The following is a 20,104-nucleotide window of genomic DNA, read 5'->3' as shown; positions in this document are numbered from 1 at the left end:
AGTGAATAAAAGGTTATAGTCTTATAGAAGCATGATGTGGTACATTTTGTGATTAAGCAAATGTGTTGATTGGACCGTAAAATTAAGAGGCGTCGTTTGCCTCTTTGTTTAAAAGATTAAATTAGATTTTCTTACTTATTAAATTACTTGGCTAGTATGAATAATATAAGTGCAGTACCGTTTTTTCTATTCAATCCGTTTCTCTTTAACTGTGGTTTAAGAAGAGTTAACTCAAATTAAGAAATGAATATTTTGAATGATTTGTTTCTATTATAGACTTATTTTAATCCATTAATAAATACATGTATTTTTAAACATACACTAATAATTTTGATTCCCTCGTTTTATATGGTGACATAAGCGAGCTTTTTTAGTTACGATTTGTTCTATCTTTAACTTACATTCAAGTTCAAACATTGACTTCCGTTTCTCTTTAACTGTGGTTTAAGAAGAGTTAACTCAAATTAAGAAATGAATATTTTGAATGATTTGTTTCTATTATAGACTTATTTTAATCCATTAATAAATACATGTATTTTTAAACATACACTAATAATTTTGATTCCCTCGTTTTATATGGTGACATAAGCGAGCTTTTTTAGTTACGATTTGTTCTATCTTTAACTTACATTCAAGTTCAAACATTGACTTAAGCGTCGAAATGCTTGCAAGTACATCCTTCAAACGCTGTTCTTCTGATTAGGTCATATCAACGGTGTTGAATGTGGGAAACTAGTTATCCCCATCTTTTCTATCTTCTGATTAAGTCATACTGCATTTTTATGATTAATGTGAAATTTGGACACATTTGTTTAGTTGGCTATTATGTGTGTATAAGAGAGTAGATGAGATTAATGTAACCCTCTTTTTTTTCGGGAAAGCCTTTCATTTCTATTATCAGAAACTCTATTTCTTGTTTTTTTACTTGATCATCCTATATCTAACAAAAACCTATTCGTATTTAGTTTTTGAGATATCTCAGGTCCGTAAGTGAAAGACATCGAAGCTGTATGAAGATATTGTCGTATTGATTGGATTTTGATGAATGGTTATCAATTCTCACTTTCCTGATCTCTGGAGGGCGTTTTACAATTGTTAGGACCTCAATATCAATCAGTCCAAGAAATTATAATGTTTTTTTTTTCTTAGGAGAAGAAATTATAATGTTAATGACAAAAACAATAAACATGATACACACATTGGTGGCAACTTTCGTATTCATTCTAAAGTTTGCAATCTGTAGAGTTCATAATGGCTAAAGAAGTGAGTTGAAAGTATGTAAATTATTATGCTGGAACTGGAATTGCTTGACTAAAGTAGTGGTTTCTAAAATTAAATAAGAAAAATGTTATTTACATTGGCTTCCTTAGAATGATAGTATTTTATAATTTTGTTTTACGAGACATCATGCCAGTTTGCTGAAAATGAGGGAAAACACCATGTTTCTTCGAACACTTGTCTTTGGTGTGTCAAGTTTTGCCACAATGTGAACAAAGCCTAAGGCCTCTACCTCTACCACCAGTTTTTCCACGCGATGATTGACCTCTACCAGAAAGTTGAATGTAAGAAAAACCATATACAAGAAAACTAACATAGAAAGCTACTATGAACCAATAGTAACTGAATTGAAGGAGAAGAATTCATTCACAAAATCTGAGTTTACAATGAGTTGTTTACTGCATATGGCAAAAGTTATGGTGCATAAGCCATAACTTATGCACCATGCATAAGGACTTGTCAACCATCAGATCATGCATAATCCTACGGTTCGCAGCTCACACCCCACACCCCACACTTTGATCGCAGAAAACTCATTCTTGCTCGCACGTGTTTTCCGAATCAACTGCTCCGACGTTACCTTGCTCTCTTGCTCGCGCTGACCCTTGCTCCGACGTGGTTTTCCGGCTAGGTCACGACGAGTCAACTGCTCCGACTCAATTCCTCCGACGTTGCTCTCTTACTCGCGCTGGAACTTGCTCCGAGGTGGTTTTCCGGCTAGGTCATAGCGTGACTCAACTGCTCCGACGTTGCTCCGACTCAATTGCTCCGACGTTGCTCTCTTGCTCGCGTTTACGCTTGCTCCGACGTGGTTTTTCGGCTTGATTTCACCAGCATTCACCCTTGCTCGCCGCTCCGGTTAGGTAGCACGAATTTCACCCTTGCATTTTGAGGTAATCAATAAATTGTATTTAGGTTTTGATTCAAAATTCGGATTTGTTAATTGTTTTTTGTTCTTAGGATCAATTTACTGAAGCATAATTTTTGTCCGAATTTGCAGATTTTAATATACTTCTTTCGGGTTGGAAAAATGTGGAAGATGCTGAGTTGTTTGTTAACGAGATGAAGGAAATGGGGGTTGAACCGGATGTTGTAACGTATAATAGTTTGGTGGATGTTTATTGCAAAGGGAGGGAAATTGAGAAGGCGTATAAGGTGTTCAATGAAATGCGTGAGAAGGATTTGTCGCCGGATGTGATTACTTATACTAGTGTTATTGGTGGGTTGGGGTTGGTTGGTCAGCCTGATAAAGCTAGAGATGTTTTGAAGGAAATGAAGGAGTATGGTGTTTACCCTGATGTTCCGGCATACAATGCTGCTATTAGAAACTTTTGTATTGCAAAGAGGCTTGGTAGTGCTTATGAATTGGTGGATGAGATGGTGAGCAAAGGTTTGAGTCCGAATGCAACTACTTACAATTTGTTCTTCAGGGTTTTTTATTGGTCTAATGATTTACAGAGTTCATGGAACTTATACAAGAGGATGATGGGTGAGGGATGTCTTCCGTATACACAGTCTTGTATGTTTTTGATAAGGTTGTTGAAAAGGCATGAAAAGATGGAGATGGCATTGCAGTTATGGGATGACATGGTGGAGAAGGGTTTCGGGTCATATACCTTAGTTTCTGATGTGCTGTTTGACATGCTTTGTGATACGGGGAAATTGATGGAAGCGGAGAAATGTTTCTTGGAGATGATTGAGAAGGGGCAGAGGCCAAGCAATGTTTCCTTCAAGAGAATCAAGGTTCTTATGGAACTAGCAAATAAAAATGAGGCTATTCAAAACTTGACGCAGAAAATGGCAATATTTGGGCGACCACTACAAGTTCATGAAAGAGTTATGACACCAGTAAAAGAAATGGGGGAGTTGGACAATAGAGGGAACATACGACAGAGGGACAAGTGGCCAAAGGAAGAGTTAGAAGAGACCCAAGGAATAAGCTCCTTAACAGAATGATAATTGATTTGTACACTAGTTGTCATACATTTTGCACAATAAAACTGAATTCTGGAAAGTTATTGCTATATTTCACTTGCGACGTGTTCGTCATGCCTTCAAGATCATGAAAAAAAGAGGCATTTTTACTTCAATTCTGATATTGGCTAGTGACCTTCTGGCATTGCTTTTCCATTGAAATTGTTTTAGACGGCCTTTAAATCAAAAGGTTTGATTTGATTATTTTAAGGGTTAACTTCTCATCTGGATTTTGATGAGATAGTCACAGTTTCTTAAGAGAAGATTTGTACGAAATTATGACAGGTAAAATGAGCTTGTGAGTTTTGACATGGTTATGTCTGTATTGAAACGGTCAATTTTAATCACGTTCGCTAAAGCACTTTCACGAGGTAAACTGATTGTATGAGTTCTATCATGCTTTCGAAGGCAAGCTATTCCAGGGCTGATAGAATCGAAGAAGTAAGAACAGTGTGATCCAAGTTAGTAATACATATTGTTTCATGCAGCACCTGTATCATTTTTTTGTTGTTGCAATGTTGTAATAAAACATATTTCCCTTTAGAAGATTCTTGGGTCCTTTTCGGTTTTCAGACTTAAAGAACTATCTAATGACAATTCGTCAAAAGGAGATGGTGGTTGGTGAAGCAACTGTAATTCAAGAATTCTTTAGAAATGAAGCTCTCTCAAAACCATCTTTTTACTATGACATCCAAGTTGATGCTGCGGAAGACATAGCTAGCATTTTTGACATAGCTAGCATCTTTTAGGAGCACTTGTTGTGGAGCACTTGTTATTGGAAATTATAACATTCACATTCTTTGTTGTTACGTATTCATGATTATAGGTTGTTACAAAACCATTAGACAATTAGTTTGGTTTCGCATAGAACACTAGCAAAACCATTGAACCATAATTATGGTTTCAGTAATAGTTTTTATTTAAAACCATTTATCAATAATAATTTTCACTATTCTTTTATTTTATTTACCATTTGACAATTATTTAATAGGTTATAAGTGTGTACTATTAAGTGGTTACATAATAATGATTTTAATGTTTATCACTTTTTTTTTATTACAAAACCATTAGACAATTATTTTGGTTTCACATTGAAAACTATCAAAATGTGTACTATTAAGTGGTTACATTGAAAACTAATTTTAATAAAATTGAACATTCTTGGGCCAAAAATTAAATAAAATGAATGGTATACTATGATAGATACTATAAAAAGACACAACCAACTGATTATGTCACTTTTCGTAGAAACTCGAGAGGTTTAACACGAAAAACAAACATAAAATAAAGCAAAAGTATGTTTTCTTTTTCTAGAAGATAAATTGTTTAAAACAAATTAATAATTTCATTTAAAACCATTAGGCAGTTATTTTGGTTTCACATAGAACACTATCAAAACCATTTAACCGTACTTATGGTTTCAGTATTTCATACCCCTAATTTTAGTAAAATTAAATTAAATCGAACATTATTGGGCCAAAAATTAAATAAGATGAATAGTATAATATGATAGATACTATAAAAAGACACACATAACTATCAAAACCATTAAACCATACTTATGGTTTCAGTATTCCATACCCCTAAGTTTGTTTCACCATAAACTTTATACAAATCCAGAAATTCATAAACTTGATACAAACATTAACAAGAAACTTAACACTAATCTAGCAATCCAGAAATTCAATAAAAAAAACAATTAACGTGCTAGCTTTTGAATCAATTCTTCATCATCTGAACTTCCTTCATCAGAATCTTGTGCAAGATGTTTCTGTTTCTTTATTTGATGCTTCTTTTCTTTACCCTTGGACTTTCTTGTTTTCTGCTCCTTCTTTTTACCACCATCAAATGATGAAGCTATGTCATTCCTTTCCTCCTCATCCATTTGTGTTAGCCCAAAACTGAATGATGGCAATGGCTCTAGCTTTTTAGTTTTTTTCACCTGCATGATCAAAGAAAACCATTAAATACATCTAATGGTTTTGGAGTACAACTCACCAAAACCATTTCCACAACACAATGGTTTTAGCATAGTTTTTTGAGTTTAACAAAGTTCTAACTAAATGCATTGTGGTGTATGGCTTCTAAATCTCTATGTCCATATTACATCTTATTTTCACTTATATTTCTGGCTCTTGTGTATTTTTTCCAAACAAAAATAACAATAATGAATCTGTTGGCAGGGCAATCAGTGCATCGGTCGAAAATTAACACACAACCACATTTTTAAATCAGTGTCTAATCAGTGCATCTTATTAGACACTTCCGTAGTTAGTGTATGCATGTTTTAGACACTTTCTCTATATCATGTGTGAGGAATAGCTGACCCTCTTCTATTCCATTCCTCTATAAATTTACTGAAGTTATTAGTACGAATAAGATGGAAGTTGTAAATACTATTTGGAAAACAACAAAGTTCAGGGAAAGTGTATAGAATCAGACTTTTTTGTTCACTTAAAATCATGTTAGATTGTTTATAATACTTGGTTGTGTGTGCGCGCGTGTGTGTGTAAGGTTCAATTAAGCTCGTCACAAAGTTATAATACGCGCGCGTGTGTGTAAGGTTCAATTAAGCTCGTCACAAAGTTATAATGTTTGATTGTTTACATCTATCCCCTGCTTATAATTAAAATCATGAATTCTACACAAGTCCTCCAAGCAGCATTTTCACTAAATTAAAATTTGGGTCCAACTTCAGGAAGCCACTTGAAGCTAACATCGGTATTGGATATCTCAATCTCCATATTAGAAAAACCAGATAAATTTTCAAACAAAGCAGCCACTTTATCATTACAGATAACATACATTACATACTTTAATAATCCAAAATTCTTGACATAATGTGGAACTTCACTTAACATTGATCAACACAACACAAATTTTTTCAAGACTAGGAAAATCACCAATGTTTTCAGGTAATTATGTGATGTTTAGCAGTCATACATCGTAGCATATAGATTCTTCCAATTGATTAATCTAAGTTTTTTCAAGGTGGTAATTTTACTGATATCAGAAGGAAATTCTAAAATATCATTACATTAGTATACTCAAATCCACTAGATTTGGTAGTGTATCTGAGATTTCGTTGAAACTGGTTCCAAAAGCTTTCTTTGTATTACAAATGTAAATGGATAAGTTTTGTGTACTCTTTAATTTATGTAGGTTAAGGCTGGGATTGTAAACATTCTATAATCTGATTCTTTCTAACAAAAGTGAAGAACTAAGTAACTCAAATTTGTCTAATTCTTTAAGTTTTTCCATCCTGTCTTTAAACTCAGGTAATGTATTTTTACAGGGCAGGAAAATATTGTCTTGGTTTCACTCTACGAGCAAATCTTGAATAGGAGCTGCTATCTAGAGTGTCCTACAACACACTTCCTATCAATTTTTGGGAGATCCTCCTCACAGGGTACTTTACACTTCTTATCGTGTAAGTAACACAAACGCTCACAAAGGAGTAAACCAAATCTAATGCAAGAATTTTATCTTTGGCTCTAAATTATAATGCAAGAAATTTATCTTTAACAATTTTAAAGCAAATCAACAATCTGAAACCATTTCAACAGCAAAATGGTTTCAGAGTAAAACTTGCAAAAACCATTTACACAGCACATTGGTTTTGGCATAATTTTTTAACAAAAACATACTATAATAAGCACATTTAAACACTCTGAAACCATTTGTTTGAGTTGATTTTCCCCAATTCGAAATTAAAATCTCGATTTAGGGTTACACAGATGCAATTACTTCCAATCTAAACAAAAACCATTGTAATTACTATCAGAAACACTTTGTAATTACATGAAAGCACAAGATAAGTTCAAACCAGTTTTGCTTTCATCATTTTGCAGTTTTGTTGAGTTTCAATGGTGAAATGTTGAAGATGCTTGCGCGAAGATGATGGAAATGCGGTGTTGATGCTTGTGCGAAGATGACGGAAATGCGGTGGTGAACTACAGTTACAGTTACGGTTGCGTGAAGATGCTTACGGTTACGGTTACGGTTGCGTGAAGATGCGAATGATGATGATGATGATGCTTGCGTGACCTTATGCTTGCGTGAAAAACGACGGTGGTGATGATGATAGTGAATGACAGTGGTGTTGATTTGGTGAACGGCGACGGTGAACGACGGTGGTGGGAGTTGGTGGGAGTTGAACGACGGTCGTGTTTTCAGAGAAGTTTGTTTTTGGTTCCGGTGGGAGTTTGTTTTCTTCAGTTTTGGGGAAGAAAGCAATTTTGGTTTTTTCTGGGGTGTAGAAAGCAATTTTGTTGGGCTAGATGTTAATGGGCTGGACTTATGCATGGTGCATAAGTTTTGGCTTATGCATGATAACCACACCCACTGCATATACATAGAGAGAAACTCAACTCTCTAACTAAACTATGATTAACTACCTAACTATGGTTAACACTCAATTAGTTGTTATGCAACTAATTTACTTATGTTCATTTACTTATGTTCAACAGCCACTCTACTACTCTTTGATTTTCCCCCCCCTTGCTACTGTTCATCATCTATTTTCTTCAATAAGCCACCATCATCCTTCTAACCGTAAACATATGATTTCGCATTAGTTGTCTGATAAATTTGGATTTAGATTCTCTCAATTGAATTTTTTTCTAAATGGAATCGCAACCATTAAACTTAAAAGAGAAAGTCAAAATTAAATTAAAAAACAAAAGTGGTTGTTGTATTTTAATGATAGAGATTGACAATGGAGATAATTGGAGAAAAATTTCAATGAAGAGAATCCAAATCGTACAATTTTTTTTCTAGATCAAATATAGGCGGCGGACGTGCAAGGATTATAGGCTTTCCACCCACTATAATGTCAGATGGGTTAGAATGTACGTCGAACAAATCTTCTTCTAGCTCAAATGTGTAATAATCTGGATATCCAAACATATTAGATCTTCGAGCACCCACGACAGTGGTAACCATCATCGTTAAAAGTATAAGTAATACTAATAAGTATGTAGAGGCCATGTTTGGATCGAATTTTAATTTACACAAACGGAATGAGCGAGACAGCTATTTATTAGAAAACACATGAGACTATTGTGTTGGAAATTAAATCAAATGGATAAATGGTTATAGTCTTATAGAAGCATGATGTGGTACATTTTGTGATTAAGAAAATGTGTTGATTGGACCGTTAAAATTAAGAGGCATCGTTTGCCTCTGATTAAAAGATTAAATTCGATATTCTTACTTATTAAATTACTTGGCTAGTATATATTTTCAAGGTTCAAATCTAATATTCTTATGCAAACATAGACGAAGATCATAGATTTGAAGACTGAAAGACCATAAGAAAATAAAATCATGAATTTTAAGCTTAAAAATTCATATGAAAATGGACAAAAAGGACCAAATTGAAATGAAAAAAAGATAAAGGACCAAACTGTTACCTGAAATTAAGTTAAGGGATTAAAAGTGTAATTTTGCCTTTTTCCTATTCAATCCGTTTCTCATTACCCGTGGTTTAAGAAGAGTAAACTCAAATTAAGAGATGAATTTTTTGAATGATTTTTTCTATTTTTTTTTTTTTTTTGAAAGAGAATGATTTTTTCTAGGCTTAAATAGGTAATTAATCCCTGCACTTTCACCAATTTTTGGTATTGGTCCCTGCACTTTTTTTTATTTGGGTTTGGTCCCTGCACTTTGTGAAAAAATTGGTATTGGTCCTTCTGTTTGTTCACAGTTAAAAAAATATTCAAAACTAACAGAGTGCCACGTGGCCCAATTATTTAATGCCACGTGGCATACTAAAAGACAAAATTTAATATTAAAAAAATTAAAATATTATAAATGTTTTTTTAATTATTATTATTTATTCTAGTTTTATTAGGAAAAAAAGAAAAGAAAAGGAAAAAAACAAACAAAAATCGTGAGACCAACTCCATCACAGTTAACACCAAACACCATGTTTACTTCTTCTTTAGCCATCTCCATCAACACCCAACTCCATTTTCATCTTCTTCTTCTTTTTAATGTTTTTCAATTCTTGCACTTAATAATTTATTTTCAAGGGACTGTTTTTGCTGGTTCTTTCCCACACATGCCAATAAAGAAATGGATCCAAAGAATAACAACAAAAGAATATAACAAACCTTAGTGATTCCCAAAACGTGCTTCACCAAAAACTATTTTACAGGAAAGCAGCGCAGTGATACAACAATTATGTTCTCCATATGCGTTTCTTCAAAACAAAGGGAAACAACAGCAGAAGCGCGAAATGAAATGCAAACGGAAACTGAAACTTGATGATGAAGATCGAAATCGATTACGATCTCAATGTTCAATCACATTTTTGGATTGGGATTCAATTTGAAACCCTAAAATCCATTCACCCCCTTTCCAAATATTCAATCACGTTTTCCCCTTTCTTCTAATATTTCTCATTTCAGATTTTTTTTTTTATTTCTAATTAAATGATAATAATAATAATAATAATAATTAAAAAAACAATTATTATATTATAATTATTTCAATGTTAAATTTTGTTTTTTAGTGTGCCACGTGGCATGAAATTATTTGGCCACGTGGCACTCTGTTAGTTTCAGATTTTTTTTTTAACTGTGAACAAACAGAAGGACCAATTCCAATTTTTTCACAAAGTGCAAGGATCAAACCCAAACAAAAAAAAGTGCAGGGACCAATACCAAAAATTGGGAAAAGTGCAGGGACTAATTACCTATTTAAGCCTTTTTTCTATTATGGACTTATTTTTATCCATCAATAAATGCGTGTATATTTAAACAAACAATCCCTCATTCTAATAAATTTGATTCCCTCATTTTATATAGTCATATTTAAGAACTTTTTTAGTCATCCAAAGTACGATTTGCTTTATCTTTAACCCACATTCTAGTTCAAATGCTGACTTGAACGTCGAAATATTTGCAAATACATCATTCGAACGTTATTCTTCTGATTAGGTCGTGTTCTGAACAGGTTAGAAGACCAACCGCTCGCCGACACGTGGCATAAGATACACCGCCTTAAAGCTCCGCACTCAAAGGAGCACGTCATTTTGTGTGCACCATGTCGCAAAGGAGCGCACCCTCTTGCGAGGATCTCCCTACACGTGTCCTGCCCCGTCCCTAATCATACGCCGCATAACCCGGAGACGGTTATGACCAACGCACGCCTATATAAGGGTGAACTTCTTCACCCTCAAGGTACACATCATTTTTCACAACACTTCTTACACACTCTTTCTCAGTTCCGTTATTGACATAGCGTCGGAGTGCTAACGTCGCTGCAGACACCTTTCGTTCCACTGCGAAGACTCATCGCCACCGTGCCGGAAGCCATCACTGTCACACCGGAGCACTTTCTGCCGATGTTGCTACTCAACCACTCTCACCGGACAGATCAGGTATATCAATGGTGTCGAATGTGGGAAACTAGTTATCCCCATTTTTCTATCTTCAGATCAAGTCATAGTGAAATGAAATACGACAAGTTTTAAAGCGGTTTATACGCATTTTTATAATTAATGTGAAATTTGGACAATTTTGTGCAGTTTGCTATTATGTTTACTATAAGAGAGTGGATGAGATTAATGTAAACCTCTGTTTTTCTTCAAAGCCTTTCATTTCTACTCCCTCCGTCCCTTAATGTAACCACCCATTTGATTTTATTTTTGTCCCTAAATGTAACCCCCTTTTCAAATTACTAGATGCATTTATTACTTTTTTCCTAAACATACCCCTAATTAATACTACTAACTTGTCTTGAAATATGAATAGTCAAATTTAATACACATACAAACAAAGGACAATTTGGTAATATTAATACACAAAACAGACACATTAATTACACTGACAACTTTTCTTAAGAAATATGAAAAATGCAAAGGGGGGTTACATTAAGGGACGGAGGGAGTATTATCGGAAACTCTATTTCTTGCTTTTTCTAAGTTGACAATTTTGTTTAGTTGGCTATTATATCTCAGGTCCGTAAGTGAAAGACATCAAAGTTGTATGAAGATATCGTCGTATTGATTGGATTTTGATAATGGTTATCAATTCTCACTTTCCTGATCTCTGGAGGGCGTTTTACATGTTTTAGGACCTCAATATCAATCAGTCCAAGAAACTATAATGTTTATTTTTTAGGAAAAGAAATTATAATGTTATTGACAAACACAATAAACATGATACGCACATTGGTGGCAACTTTCTTATTCATTCTAAAGTTTGCAACGTGTAGAGTTCATAATGGCTAAAGAATTGAGTTGAAAGTATATAAATTATTATGCTGGATTTGCATGACTAAAGTAGTGGTTTCTAAAATTAAATAAGGAAAATGTTAAAAATAAATAAATATGAAAACACTATGTTTCTTCCAACATGTGTCTATGGTGTCTCCAATTTTGCCACAATGTGAACAAAGCATAATGCCTCTACCTCTACCACCAGAGGTTCTGCCTCCCCTATAAGCTCTGCCATGTGATGATTGACCTCATCTAATGGCAGAATAAGTTGTCTTTCTTGCTGAACAAGAAAAGAATAAACCTTTGCAATAGTAGGGAGGGGATCCATATAGCATGATCTGGGCTCTTACAGCAGAATATTGTTCATTGATCCCCTTTAAAAATCTAATTACTTAATCACATTCTTTATACTCACGCATCTTGGTAAAAACAAGACTATTCTAATCACAATTATTACTAGGAATAGGCCTAAATAGTATAGATTTCTTCTTGAATATCAAATTTTTTGAAGATATCTGAAATTCTAGCGCACTTGTTTTAAAGTTCTGTTAGATGTTTCAAACGTTTGCAATGTTCCGATCAATGTTTCAACATCGAGCGATAAACAGAAATAAAACAAGAAAAATAAAGAACAGAAAATAAAGAACACAGGAAGTTTGTTGACCCAGTTCAGCACAACACGCTTACATCTGGGGGCTACCAAGCCAGGAAGGAAATCCACCAGTGTAGTCCTTATTCAATAGCTCTCAGCAAACTCCTCGTTTACACTATATGACCTAGGACCTACCTGTCTAGACTTCAACCTAGGAACTCCTAGATCTGAGATCCCATCTCACTATCCTAATGGTCAGTCACTGCCCCAGTGACCTATCAGACCTCAACCACAATAAAATAGAAGTTACCTTCCAACACAAACAACCAAACCTTGTTTCACAACTTCGGTTTGATGGACAAGAGTATCAATACTCACAAAATCAGTCCTAAACAAGTATCTAAACTCGACACTAGCAAGAACACAATATAGATCCTAAACCTGCATCACAAACGATACAAGAGTAGAATACATGAAGAATCAAACCCTAAAAATCTAAACTTTTTAGCTTGACGGCTTGAATGAGCAATTAGGTCTTGAGGTCTTCCTTTTATACTGAAGCAGCATGGGCTAAATAATACGTTGGGCTTCAGTAAAGTTGCATATCGGTTCAGCAAACCTGCAAAACAGAATCAGATACAAATCTGGAAAGTCCTAATATGTCGGAACCTATATTAAAACATTCCAAATCGTAACAAATATTTCCTAAAATAAAATGTCTATTTTAGTAATATTCCACAGCTGATTCTAATAAGATATGCGCGTTACTTGGTCAGTAAGTAAAAGGAAATATGATTTCCTTAATGGATAAACTACGAGCGTACAGATAAGGCAGAACCCAGGCACACTGAACCATGCCAGGATGTTGAAACATTGTATCCAACATCTCACAGAGCTGCCTAACTACATGCTGGAACATTGGTTCCAACTTACAGATCAAGGATATTTGTTTTAGCAACAATGCAGCCAATACAAATACCCAACAATCTCCCCCTTTGGCAAACTTTTGGCTAAAACAAATTAAGCCCAATTCTTATGAAACTGAGGGATACAAAAACACCATTCCTCCAAGAGCATGAGCACACACCAATGAAGAAACAGCTAGCACACAGAATCCAAAGAGACACCATAGATACACTTCCTCAAGTCATCACGAACACATATTCAAGAAGAAGAAGTAGCAGATAGTATCACTCTAGAAAAAGCAAAAGTGTGCATACATAGAATACCTCACAGATCTTCAATCACAACTTGAGCTGGCAGAGGTATTACACTGGATCAGAGACATGCAGCAGCAGATCAGATCAATAGCATGGTCTCAAGAGCTGAGGAATGAATTCCTAAGCTACAACTAGGGAATGTAAGTTCGTGTACAAGTAAAGAAGAGAGAACCAAAATTCTCTCAAGAGCAGTGGAAAGCAAAACTCCAATGCTACAGTCAAGGAAGATAACTTCCAACACAGAAGTGGAGAGATGCAAGCTCTCTCTCTCTAGAGCAATGGAAAACAAGTTCCAATGCTACAGAAATAGGATGTTCTAACATCCTTCAGCACATCAGACAGGAGTACCTGCCACACATAGAGGCAAGGGAAAAAATAAATTTCCCATACCTACAGAGTACTGTCACCAACCAACCATAGAAGCACAGAAAACTAAATTCCTATACTTACATGTGACAGACTAGGATGTCATTAGATAACTATCACCACTGGCATTAAGAAGTCAGGAAACACAAATTCCTAAACTTACAAGTGATAGATACAGATGTTTAAACTTCTGACTCAACATCCTTCATCCAGCTTGGTCAAAGCACAAGCACACATAGAAGTATCACTCCCCCTGAATATAAGATCTTATGAGTGACTACTTACAGGAATATTCCATTACTCCCCCTGAATACATGCATACAGAAAATCTGAACAGTTAAAAGCTCCTAATGCATAGACATAAAAGATTCAGGATCTGGGCATAGACATTCTAGGAATATTCACAAACTAGCAAACTATCAGTAGATATATGCTAGCAGACCTATCAAAGGTCACACACAGAAATTAGACTTCAAGAAGTCATTCAGACATGTTCCATGATATAAGAGTAGCAGGGAACATGTACACTAGAATTCTGTGAAAACTCTCAAGATTACATCAAGATGTTGCAGCTAAAGTGCCAACATCTGCACAGAGTCTCACAGACATGTTCCAACATATCAGAGGATATCAGCATGGAACATGTACAAAACAAAATAACTGAGAACAGATTCTCAGATCATCATGAAGACCTAACACTTCATCCTCTTTGTTCTTCTGTCAGTAGATTTTACTTTTACCTTGCTCCAACTTTTCTTGGGACCGATACCAACAGTCTTGTTCTTTGATTTTGGAGTTTCACCCTCATGGTAGACTACCTTCCTTTTGTTACTCCTAAGTCTTTTGCCTATACATTCAACTTCTCTTGAAATGTCACCAGATACCACATTATCAGTGTTGATCAGATCTTCATTTACCTTATTAGCACAAATATCTTTCTCTGGATTAATCTCAACCCAACTGAGTTCCTCTTTCTCAGAAGGAAGTTTCTCAGAAGGTTCAGAGGAAATTCTCTTATCTGAGTAAGTCTCCTGACTTGATTCATTATTGGTAATGCCTTCTTCAATCATCTTTTCACAGTTCACTTCCTCTGCTGAAGTAGTCTCAGAACCAGAATTCTTATTTACACCAGTGGTAGCAGTATTCTCATGGTTATCAAATTTACTCAAGAATGTTTCACCATTTCCCTCAACATTTATGTCTCCATATTCTTGTGCAGGAACATTGAAGTTTATCACCTTACCATCATTAGAAGGATCCATGTCTATGGACACAGTTCTATTTAAAACACACAAGTTCTCCAAAACTGACTTTTCACTAGATACAAGTGTATCTGAAATCAGAGAGATATTAGAGTTACCTTCATCATTCTCAGAAGAGGAAGTAGTTTTGAGGAATCCTTCAGCATTAATACTGTGAGCATTCTTCACACATGTCTCAAGATTGGGTTTGACAGCAGTAGTAACAAATGGAGTTGCTCGGTCAACCATACATACGGTTGTCACAGGTGTTCCCACATCAGATTTATCACGTTTCTTCTTCTTAGGACTGGAGTTAGTGGGTGATTTCCTCTTAACCTCTCTGGGCAGAACAATAGTGATTGGTTCAACCATCAAAGGAACTGAAGTGTTGGTTTCTAGGTGTTCAAAGGCCATGGCTTGTTTGAGTACAGGGTCTGAATTTTTGCTGGTCTGAGTTGGTTGGTTCTGATTGGTAAGGATGTACGGATGAGCTATTTGAAAAGGGTAGGGTACAAAAGGTGGTATGTATGGAGGATTGAGAGAGAAGGTAGTAATAGGAAAGGAGTTTCTATGTGTTATTGGCATGTTTATGTGGGTTTGAGGCTGAAGATCCGGATTAGCGTGTCCTAATGAATGCGGATCCATGTGCACAGGGTTGTTCAACACCTTACGTGAGCAGATCTCAGGTTTATCATTCAAATCAACAGGTAGCCTACCTTTCAAGTTTTTGGCTACAATACTAGATTGTTCCTTATGAGCGCAGAAGAACTGATTGACCTTCTTCTCATATATTCCATCAGGTTGTGGCCTATTATATTTATTGAAGGTGATTAGATGTTCCAACATCATGTTTGACATACCAGTTAAGTTACCTGTCAGACCTAATCCTTGTGGTGCCCACAAACAGTTATTTTCCTCAGAGTTTACACCCCTTGGAGCTACACCTTTTTCAATATGGGGCAACATACATTCAACAAAGGTTGGAGTTGTTTTCTCAGTTTCCCTTTTTACGTGCTTCATAGCTTGACTAAGATGTGAGTTCAACAGAGTTACCTTGTGATTTAGTTCTGAAATTTTTGCTTGATGACTGAGCCTATCATTCTCCAATCTACTGGTGATGTTTTTCTGCTCTTCAAGTTGTCTGTATGCGTTGTAGTTTCTTTCAGCAAGACATTTGTAAGATGCAATGAGATCAGCAACCCCCAAGTCTTCTACACATGAGTCAACATCAGGAACAATTTTACTAGTCAAAGCTGTTATGTGCTTAGCATATTCTCTCTCTCCATCTCCCTCAGATTCATCATCATCAGACCAGGAGGCAGCCAAACTTTTCTTCTGGTTCTTTAGAAATGTGGCACATTCAGTTCTGATATGTCCATACCCTTCACATTCAAAACATTGGACTCCTTTGTAGTGAGAGTCCACTTCGTCAAGTCTTGCCACCTTCTCTTTACTGGGCTGATTGTCAATGTTGGGGCGGATGTTCTGACCATTTTGCCTGGACCTTCTGTCAACTCTTCTTAAAATCTTCTTAAATTGTTTCCCAAGAAGTGCCAGTGATTCTGCCATGTCTTCATCATCTTCTTGATTTGCTTGTGACTCATCAGATTCTACACAAGAAGCAAAAGCAATCCCCTTGCCTTTCTTATCAGTTTTGCTGTTGACAGTCATTTCAAAATTCTGTAAAGACCCTATCAGTTCATCAACCTTCAAGCTTGAAATGTCCTGAGCCTCTTCAATAGCTGTAACTTTCATGTCAAACCTCTTAGGTAGAGATCTGAGGATTTTTCTGACTAGTTTTTCCTCAGAGATTTTCTCTCCAAGAGACTCAAAAGAGTTAGCAATATCAAGAATATTCAGATGATAATCCTGAATGCTTTCATCCTCCAACATTTTAAATTCTCAAACTTTGTAGTAAGGAGTTGGAATTTTGCACTCTTTACCTTAGTAGTCCCTTCATGAGCAGTTTTGAAAATCTCCCAAGCATCCTTGGCCACCGTACATTGCTTGATCAATCTAAACATATTCTTGTCTACACCATTGAACAGAGCATTCAATGCCTTTGAGTTTCCAAGAGCCAATTCATCTTCAGCATCAGTCCACTCTTCTTCAGGTTTCAACACATCAGTCCTGTTGCCATCAGCATCAAGTTGCACAGGATGTTCCCAACCTCTCAGAACTGCCTTCCATGTTTTGCTGTCAATAGATTTGAGGAAGGCACTCATGCGTGATTTCCAGTAGTCATAGTTGGAGCCATCCAACAGAGGGGGCCTGTTTACAAATCCACCTTCCTTGTCCATAGTGCTAGAATAAAACTCCCTGGAGCTCACCCTAAAACAGGCAGGGTGCCTGCTCTGATGCCAATTGAAATTCTAGCGCACTTGTTTTAAAGTTCTGTTAGATGTTTCAAACGTTTGCAATGTTCCGATCAATGTTTCAACATCGCGCGATAAACAGAAATAAAACAAGAAAAATAAAGAACAGAAAATAAAGAACACAGGAAGTTTGTTGACCCAGTTCAGCACAACACGCTTACATCTGGGGGCTACCAAGCCAGGAAGGAAATCTACTAGTGTAGTCCTTATTCAATAGCTCTCAGCAAACTCCTCGTTTACACTCTATGACCTAGGACCTACCCGTCTAGACTTCAACCTAGGAACTCCTAGATCTGAGATCCCATCTCACTATCCTAATGGTCAGTCATTGCCCCAGTGACCTATCAGACCTCAACCACAATAAAATAGAAGTTACCTTCCAACACAAACAACCAAACCTTGTTTCACAACTTCGGTTTGATGGACAAGAGTATCAATACTCACAAAACCAGTCCTAAACAAGTATCTAAACTCGACACTAGCAAGAACACAGTATAAATCCTAAACCTGCATCACAAACGATACAAGAGTAGAATACATGAAGACTCAAACCCTAAAAATCTAAACTTTTTAGCTTGACGGCTTGAATGAGCAATTAGGTCTTGAAGTCTTCCTTTTATACTGAAGCAGCATGGGCTAAATAATACGTTGGGCTTCAGTAAAGTTGCAGATCGGTTCAGCAAACCTGCAAAACAGAATCAGATACAAATCTGGAAAGTCCTAATATGTCGGAACCTATATTAAAACATTCCAAATCGTAACAAATATTTCCTAAAATAAAATGTCTATTTTAGTAATATTCCACAGCTGATTCTAATAAGATATGCTCGTTACTTGGTCAGTAAGTAAAAGGAAATACGATTTCCTTAATGGATAAACTACGCGCGTACAGATAAGGCAGAACCCAGGCACACTGAACCATGCCAGGATGTTGGAACATTGTATCCAACATCTCACAGAGCTGCCTAACTACATGCTGGAACATTGGTTCCAACTTACGGATCAAGGATATTTGTTTTAGCAACAATGCAGCCAATACAAATACCCAACAATATCAACATGATAATATCTATCCTTGAGCTCCTTTTCAGAAGCAGTGTCTATCCACAACATACTTTGTGAAATCTCAGTTTTAATTGAATTTGCTTAACCACGACATGACCATGGTGTTGCATCTGTCTAAGGCAAGAGAGTCATGGTCTTCCTATGGAGGTCATGGTATAGAACCATTGATGAAATGTTATTTGTGCTTTGATCTTAAAGCAACATTCATGGATCTTGACCAAGAATGATAGCTGTTAGTTTTTACTAGAAAGAAGAGGAGTCATGAGAACCAGACCTGGGTTCTTATTGGATGCATGAAATATGGACTAAGGGTATCATTATGATGACCTTTGTTCTTGGTGTTTGTGAATCCACCATTAACGCTCTTTGCAGAACTCTCAGAAATGATGATGAATATAACAGAAAACGGTTACGTGATTAGGAAGAAAGGTGGAAGGAAAAAGTCAAAAAGCAAAAAATTATCTCAATCAGAGATAAAAGCAAGGATAGATGAAAGAACACGAATCATGGAAAAAGGTGTGTAGGCCTCTATCTCAATGAGACCTGAATCTGAGATCAATAAAAAACTTGAATGTTTCAACTAATCTGAATCTATTATGGAAGCTTTTGCAATCATAAGATGATTGGGCAATTTTGTTATAGGCTAGAGTTTTTAGAAACAAAAAGCCTATTTAAAACCATGTATACTAATCAATATGGAGCTGTGTTAAGGAAGAATTTAATGTTGTTAATGATAATTCTGTTTGACTGCTTGGAAATGGTCAAGAGATTAGCTTTTAGAATGATAGCTGGTGTGGAGCTCCTTTTTGAAACAAACAATTAGAGTCAAATGGTTAATGAGCTTTGCTAAACGATGAATTATTCAGGAAAATCTAAGTTTGATTCTTAATAGAACAATTCATTATCATCCTTTACTTTACTTACCTCCGACCAACCTTCACTTCAACAAATTGTTGTTATCAAATATTTTAATGTTTAATTGACTAAATGGTCTCTATACATATCCAGAAATTCTTTTAGTTTCTACAAAAAAAAAAATCGCATTTTGTAATCCTCGTAACATTTTCCTTTATCATTTTTTATGGATAAAAAATGACGACGGAAAATTTTACAAAATTATGAAATAATGATTTGTTTAATTTAGTTAATTAATCCATATTTTAATTTGGATCGTTACGTCTTCTATCTCTTTTTTTTTTTTAAGAAAAATATAAAATAACTTATTTACTTTTATTTACTGTATTTACCTAATTTATTTATTTTAAATTACTTTTCCTCTTTAAAAATATGATAATTTTTTTAAAATTATTCTTTTAAATACTTTCACATTGAACTAGAAATGAAAATTTTACCATGTACTCCAATGTTCCGGACTAGGCCTCTAACCGGAATCTATAATCAGGCAAGTTATGTGATGGACATGCCTTAAATCTCCCTGGATAGCAGTCTGGACCAGTATATCTTCACCGTCCATTCCGGATCTAATCCTGAAGGACCACGCAGATGGTCACAACTGCCCCTCAGAGACACCGGTCCAGGTGAAGGCTTGACAACCAAAAACCCTACTTATTCCTTATAAATACCAATGCACAACATTAGGTCATGTAACACACTTCTTACCATATTTTAGTTGCACTCTCTTAAACCCTCATTGTCTTGAGCTTTGGAGCACGTGCAAGTACACCACCCCATCGATGGAGTAGGACTTACAACGGACAAGAAAGAACTCAATCCCTTTACACAACAGATCTCAACCCAACAAACCA

The 20,104-nt window shown here is 35.7% G+C and overlaps 2 pseudogenes; one reads left to right on the top strand and one right to left on the bottom strand.

Moving 5' to 3' along the window:
• The first annotated feature begins 1,424 nt into the window (after positions 1 to 1,424).
• On the top strand, positions 1,425 to 3,453 carry LOC146907122 (uncharacterized; annotated as a pseudogene).
• A 1,498-nt stretch (positions 3,454 to 4,951) lies between these two features.
• The window catches only part of LOC146907120 (uncharacterized), a 46,647-nt pseudogene continuing 31,494 nt past the window's right edge, over positions 4,952 to 20,104 (bottom strand).

The sequence above is a fragment of the Medicago sativa genome, chromosome 7 (assembly GCF_051527215.1).
Source record: "Medicago sativa cultivar Bolivia chromosome 7, Bolivia_mono, whole genome shotgun sequence".
NCBI lineage: Eukaryota > Viridiplantae > Streptophyta > Magnoliopsida > Fabales > Fabaceae > Medicago > Medicago sativa.
The sequence above is the reverse complement of the archived record's forward strand: the minus strand, read 5'-3'. Positions and strand labels throughout refer to the sequence as shown.